Consider the following 7,128-nt stretch of genomic DNA (forward strand, 5'->3'; position numbering starts at 1 on the left):
AAAATTGAGGTTTAGCCTAACCTTAGGCCATTCCACTCCCTGCCCATCCACCTGATTTTTATGTTTGCTATGAGTAAAAGATCAGAGTGGAGCCCCAAATATCCTCATGATAGGACTTGGAAATTCAGGAAGAATGATAATGGAGAAGGGATGGCTATGTGGTTACAATGTGGTAACTGGGTTCTGACCAGGAACCTCGTCCTTAGCCAATGGAGACTTTAAGGCCGGGCCTCCTGCTTGTTCCAGTGCAGGCTAAGACTTCAGGGTCAGGCCAGCTCCTGACCCCCACACACGGCTGCCTGCATACCCTTGTGACTGCATTAGAGCCAGAGTGCTCTCCGCCCCATCCTCTTCTCTCCTCTTTGTCAGAGCCATGGTCCCCAAGAGCACTTGTCAAACACCTTTATACATCTATGTCAATCTCAAAGTCAGATTCCCAGAGAATCAATCCCCATAGCTGACCATAAATGAGTATTCTTTGTGTGTGTGTGTATATATAATGTTGTAGAACACAGAATAGGGATTCTTGGTGAAAGCTTCGTGGACATGTGTCTTTGCACTGGGATCTTTCCACATGACTTAGATATCCTTGCCATGAGGTCATTACCATTCACCTTGCCATTTCAGTTTCGTTTTTCTTTTGGATGCTATCGCTGTTTGATGTAAGATCCAAGGCTGAACTTCCACACTGGGCTATGGTTTCAGACTTGCTTACAGCCATATGGCCCTCGGGTTGTTTCCTTTTGATCCTAGAGGTTGATTAATATTTCCAGCAAGGCATCCAGTACTTGATAGGTACATGCTGTCAGAGCAGAGTTATACAGAATTCATATGCTGGCCTTCCTCTGATGGTGCTTACCTTTACCAAGTTCTCAAACAGGGCAGCACTTGGAAAAAACAACCCTGCAGGGAAAGAAATCATATATGTGGGTCTACCCCTGGCTCTTTGAGAAATGAAAGAGGAATATGGTCTTGGCTTACTGGAAGTCTTATCCCAAGACTAGGGAAGGGGACTCCAGAGAGCACTAAGCCTTCTCCTCATCCATCATAGTCTGTATAGCCTGTGGCTTTCCTGTGGTCAGTGTGATGACCTTAAAATGTTCTACGTATTTCTGCCATGTTCTGTCTCTATACCTAGACATGACCTCAGGTGTACAGTCACATTGGAAACATAAAAAGCCTTGCACCTGAATTGTGAAATTCAATGTGTGTTTTATTTAAAATACCACAATAATTCAGTGGCCATTGCTACAGTAAATATTATTAGGGGGTTTCTACACCACCGTAGATCATTTAGTTCCCAAATAAAAGACACAAAACTTTTAGATTTAGAATAAGCCTTAAAGTACTAGAGCTGGGCAGACATCAACCCTCTGTGCTATTTTTTCTGCTTCCCTGTCCATATCCCCGAGGTATTGCTTGCCATGCTCTGCCTGGGCCACTCCTGTTCTGACAGGCTGGCCCTCATGGCAATACACTCACGATCCACCTACCCTATGGGGTGGTGACTCCTTCCTTCTCCTCCATGTCTTTTCCCTCTCCTTGTGGACCCTGCCTGAGCCCCCAGGCCCAGGGAAACTTTGCTCTGTCCCCTCTCTTCTGCCCAGCCCATGTTGTAGGGATTTTATTAACCAATCAGGGATAAAATAGGAGGCAAAAAAAGAAAGAAAGAAAGAAAGAAAGAAAGAAAGAAAGAAAGAAAGAAAGAAAGGAAGGAAGGAAGGAAGGAAGGAAGAAAATCTGGTATACATGAGGATCTCCTTGTCTTGGAGCAACCAGACCTGAGGGTACAGAATTTACCATTTGAATATACAGCAGCAGCAGACACATTATAGGCCAATCTACTTTGTAGTTGGACTCAAAGCTTGGCTCTCACACCCATTAGATGTTCAACCTGGAGAAGTTATTTTACCTTTGTGTGACTCAATTCCCTTATTTGCACAGTGAGGATGATAACGAGTGTTAATTCACAGAGTTGTCTTGGGGACTGACGAGTTAATATATCTAGTATTTAAACATTAAACACCATCTACTTTGCATAATTAATAAAAGTCTGTGGAAAGGGCAAAGTCATAAAGCCAGAAGAACATTTGATTTGGAAATGGGGCCATACAACTACCTCTAATAACAAATTGAGAATCAGGGAATGATGGAAGACTAAGGGCAGAGATATGGGAAATCAAGGCTAGCCTGGGCTGCATAATAAGATCGTATCTCAAAATATCAAGAAAAGTCAGGTTCATAGTAATAATAAATCAAGAAATAGCCATTGTAAAGAATTTACAAAAAGCAAAGCAGTGGAGCAGTGTGGACGCTGTGTGTCAAGTCCCTCTGCTGTCCATCTCTGGGACCAAGTATGCATCAGATCAGTGACAGGAATGGGGTGCTGAGAGCCTGGAGCAAAGGGATGCTGGCTGCATGGCCACATTTGAACAGTGCTAAAGCAGGACTAAATGCTAAGAAAAAAAGCCATATGCAAAACATGTAAATTTTAATGTCCTCCAGAGAGGCAAAACCACAATAATTTTACTGTTTGTCAAGCTGCTTGTGTCACCAAACTTCTAATATTGGTAAGGATGTGAAAAACTCTTGTGATGCAAACCAGTTGCCAATAAGAAGAACAACCACTGTCCTGACCAAGGTGACCTGGATGCTGTCAAATAGGCCGAGGCAGCCTGGACAGCCATCAGAGAATGTTTAACACACAGATATCTGTCATTTCAAAAGGGGGAAAATGAAGCCACACTTTTCCCCCCACTTTTTGCAAAACCAAGAATACTCCAGCATTGAGGCTTACAAATAAAAATATGCCAAGAAACTTCATAGAATATGCATTTCTCTTGTGTGTGCTCCTGAGTGTGTGTGTTTTGTTTGTGTTTTGTATGTGTGAGTGTGTGTGTATGTGTGAGTGTGTGTGTATGTGTGAGTGTGTGTGTGAGTGTGTGTTTTGTGTGCATGAGTGTATGTCTGTGTGTATGTTTGTGAATGTGTGTGTGTGTTTTGTGTGCATGTGTGTGTGTCTGTGTGTATGTGTGAGTGTGTGTGTTTTGTGTGCATGTTTGTGTGTGTGTGTGTGTGTGTGTGTGTGTGCGTGCACAAATGCTTCAATTATCTGCTATGGTGAATACTATCCCCAACTCAATTATGAAGGTTAGTATTAAGCTGTGAGTAGTATGTGGAGAGTGGTCACAAAGACTAATTAGGAGTCCTCTTCTGTTAAGTTGTCTGAGACTTCCAAATGCTGCATGCTGTGAGTGGGCCTCACATCTCAGCACACTAATTCTATTAAGTACAATTCCCGTGTGTTTTTCTTAAACAATTTTCTATGAAAACCTTTAATAATTTTTTCTCCCATTCATTTTTTGTGGAGGGGACAAGGGTCTTTGTTTTGTTTTTTTTCCTTTTTTCTTTTTTTTTTTTCTTGCTTATTTTAGGTCCACAGGATTTTCTGTAGCTTTTGAGGAAGTCCTAGACTTAGGACACTGGATCTGTATAGTTTAGGGAATTAACCAGTTCACTGAGCACATTTTTTCTTTGTTTGGTTTCTGTTTTTCTTTTGAGATCTCACTGTGGGAGCAGAGGAAGTCCTGAGGAACTGCAGCCCTAAGAGGGTGTGTGTTGTAAAAATGATATGACCATGCCATGGACCCAAAGCCATTTATCCATGGGGAAAAGGCAAAGGCCCCCATACCCGTTGAGGCTCAGAGACATGACAAAGCCTTCTCAGGATGGTGTTGATAGTGTGTGCAGATAAAGTCTACTCTACCTTTCCCCTTTCCCCATCAGGATATTTACAGCCTGAAGACTGCCAGCTGCAGAGACTGCTCCCACTGAGATTAGCTAAATCTGCCCCTTGTCAGTTACATATGCATAGTCCTCCCCTCCTTGTTTATCTGCATGTAATGCCCACCTCCTTGCTGCCTGGAGCAACAGCCCTGCTTCCTGCCAACTCTATATAATAAACATGCTGAGCTTCTGGGATGCTGCATTTTCTCCAGCTCATGGACCCAGCCTTCCCCATGTAAGTGTGTCCAATGTCATTCTTCATTTCCTCCTCATCCCTGGTCAGGCCCAAGTCCCTGGAGCCAGGCAAAGGACTTGGCAATCTCAGTCTGCTCCACTTCGAAGGAAGTGCTTTCTACACTGAAATCTAAAGCACACAATGGGTTCAGCTCCCTCTCAAGTGTCTTTGGTGAGAGTTGGGGTGGGTGTGAGACCAGTTGCATTATGACTATTGCAGAAGAGTAAGGATTCACAGTTTGTTTTTGGTGAAGGTGAGCTCCCCAAGAGGCTATCATTGCCAACGTTTTCCCAAGTCACCTTCTAGGAGGTCAACTGACTCCTAGGTGAGTCTTTGGTTACACTGCTTCAGTTTTCTGTGGCTACACTGTCCAAATGACACCCACTGGTCACACATGGCTATTTGAGATGAACTAAACTTAACTAAAATCTGCCTCTTTAGTCACAGCAGGCAAACCAGGAGGCAAACAGCCAGCCAGAATCCATAGCCAGAAACACAGCAGATACAGAATATTTCTATCATCTAGAAATTTCTCCTGGACAGAAGTGGTCTAGGTTCTTGGTGTCTGGTTTTTCCTTCAGGGAGAATTACTTGCCATACTAATATCCAACGGTTTATTTTTAAAGCAACTTTAACAAAATACGACTTACTCATCCCCAAATTAATCCAGTTTAAGTCTACAGTGCAATGGTTCCCCATAAATCTACCCGAGTTCCCCATAAATCTACCGGAGTTCGTTGTTAGACCACGGAACAAAAGAACGAGAGTGTATGCAGTTATGTAAAATGGTATGCAACAGTATTTTCCCCTGCATAATTATACTGCACTACTTTTGAATTCTTCAAAATTCAGGCCTATTATTGATAGTTGTACAAAAATATATTATCCTAGAGTTGAGAAAATATACAGTATTTCATCTGAGCTTTTTTTTTTCATTGAGACTTTAATATTTTTGCATCTTTTGCTAGTATCGTTAGATTCTTTATAAGAGTTTTATTTTTTGGAGTTTTTTTTTCTTTTTGTTTTTTGTTTTTTTTTTTGCTTTTTGCCAATCTGGTCAGTATTTGATGCCATTTAAATGTTCTCAGGATTTTGATGAAAATAATACTACAATGATAAAGTGATACTCATTTTCTTGAGCCATTTACATATGTATATACACACATATGGGAAGTTATATATACATATTTCTATGCTATACTGTGTAGAATACAATTCTATTATACGTCAACATATACATTTTGCTCAATATGATTTCTGTGAATGTTATCAGTCATGGGGAAATATTAAGAGCCTGAATAAACATGGACAATATTTGCAGAATGCACATAAAATTGAAGATGGTATATAAGCAAAAATGTGAAGTATATCACTTAGACTTTCATATCGAATGCACTTTAAAATTTTTAATAGATTAAAAAATTTAAATCATCTTTATCCAGTTTCTTGTTTTTTTTCGAAATGTGTCTCCTGGATGATTTGAATTATATATGCTGCTTAAGATCCTTTTAACAACAGTGACCTAATGCCTTAAATGTGTTTCTGATATTTCCATTCACTTGATCAATGTTCAATAATTGTACCATGTTGATAACTGTACTTTCTTTTTTATCACTTTAAGAATGTAACTTTCATGTGTGAGTATACACTTTTGATCCTAACACTTTGAAGGCATAAGCAGGTGGATCTGTTTTTTGAGGTCGACCTGGTCTATATAGGAAAACCCTATCTTAAAAAAAATCAATCAATAAATAAGCAAATAAAAAGAATTTAAAACATTTCTCATTAATATGAACACAACCACATCTTTAATAACAATTAATTTTTATTGCTGATAATTCATATAATCAATTTAAAAAATGTTACATAGTGTCATATGGGAACTCAATTTCATCGTAAAATAAACCTGCTTTTCTCTTTTCATTGGTTGCTCTTAGTTTCCATATTCATACACATATATAATTTATTCTGATTATTCTCTCCCCCACATCGTCCCATTCCCTCCTCTGGAACTTAAACATATACAGTCTTCTAAATTTAGGTTTCCGATGTCTGATTTCTCTTTTATTTATTATACATTCCTTTACTTTTCCATCTATAGTTTATGATATCTTAATAAGAAACCCATTCTGTCATTAGCACTCTCTGTGCTTGATAGGAGACATTCACATTCTTCAGTAGCTTGTCATCAGTGCAGGAAATGACATCAAGCTCTCGCTCTCTCTCTCTCTCTCTCTCTCTCTCTCTCTCTCTCTCTCTATCTCTATCTCTGTCTCTCTGTCTCTGTCTCCCTCTCTGTCTCTCTGTCTCTCTGTCTCTTCTGTCTCTCTGTCTCTCTGTCTCTCTGTCTCTCTGTCTCTCTCTCCATCCCCTCCCCAATTGTTCTGTTTTCTAGTACAATGACTCACACTTTAGTCTAGCCTTGAACTCAAGGCAATCCACCTACCTCAGCCTTGTGAGTGTTGGGATTGCAGGTATACACCATCTTGCCCAGTGAATTTTGTGACTCTTGTACATCCCTTTACTATTTCTGAGTTATTTTTAATATTGCTGTGACCCTTTTCTAGCTTCTAGATGTAGATACATTAACTGATTAGAAGGTTTTATTTTTAAAGATTTATTTATTTATGTACATGAGCACTCTGTTTGCGAGTGTGCCTGCCTGTCAGAAGAGAGCTTCAGACAGAAGAGGGCATTGGATCCCACTACAGATAGTTGTCGGTCACCATGTGGTTGCTGGGAATTGAACTTGGGAGCACTAGAGAAGCAGCACTCTTAACCACCAAGCCATCTCTCCAGCCTGATAAAAAAGATTTTAAATTTCATTCTTTTCGTGTTTGTTTGCAATCTTTCTTCTTGACAACACTGTGATGGAATGTCCAAATGGTGATTAGTGGCGGTTGGTAGAAGGAGCCATAGGTGTGATGCTGCCATATGTGTGAGGGGCTGGCAACAAGGTGCAGACCCAAGACCATGGCCCAGTGCCCTGAGGCTCGCCTGCTGGATGTGGGCTCTCAGCCCCATCAAGATGCCTTCAGGCTAGGACAGCAGGTGGTGGCTTGTTCCCTGCTGAACCGGCCTAGGAGAGTGGCAACCACAATCGCCAT

This window comes from Rattus norvegicus, chromosome 9 (assembly GCF_036323735.1).
Source record: "Rattus norvegicus strain BN/NHsdMcwi chromosome 9, GRCr8, whole genome shotgun sequence".
NCBI lineage: Eukaryota > Metazoa > Chordata > Mammalia > Rodentia > Muridae > Rattus > Rattus norvegicus.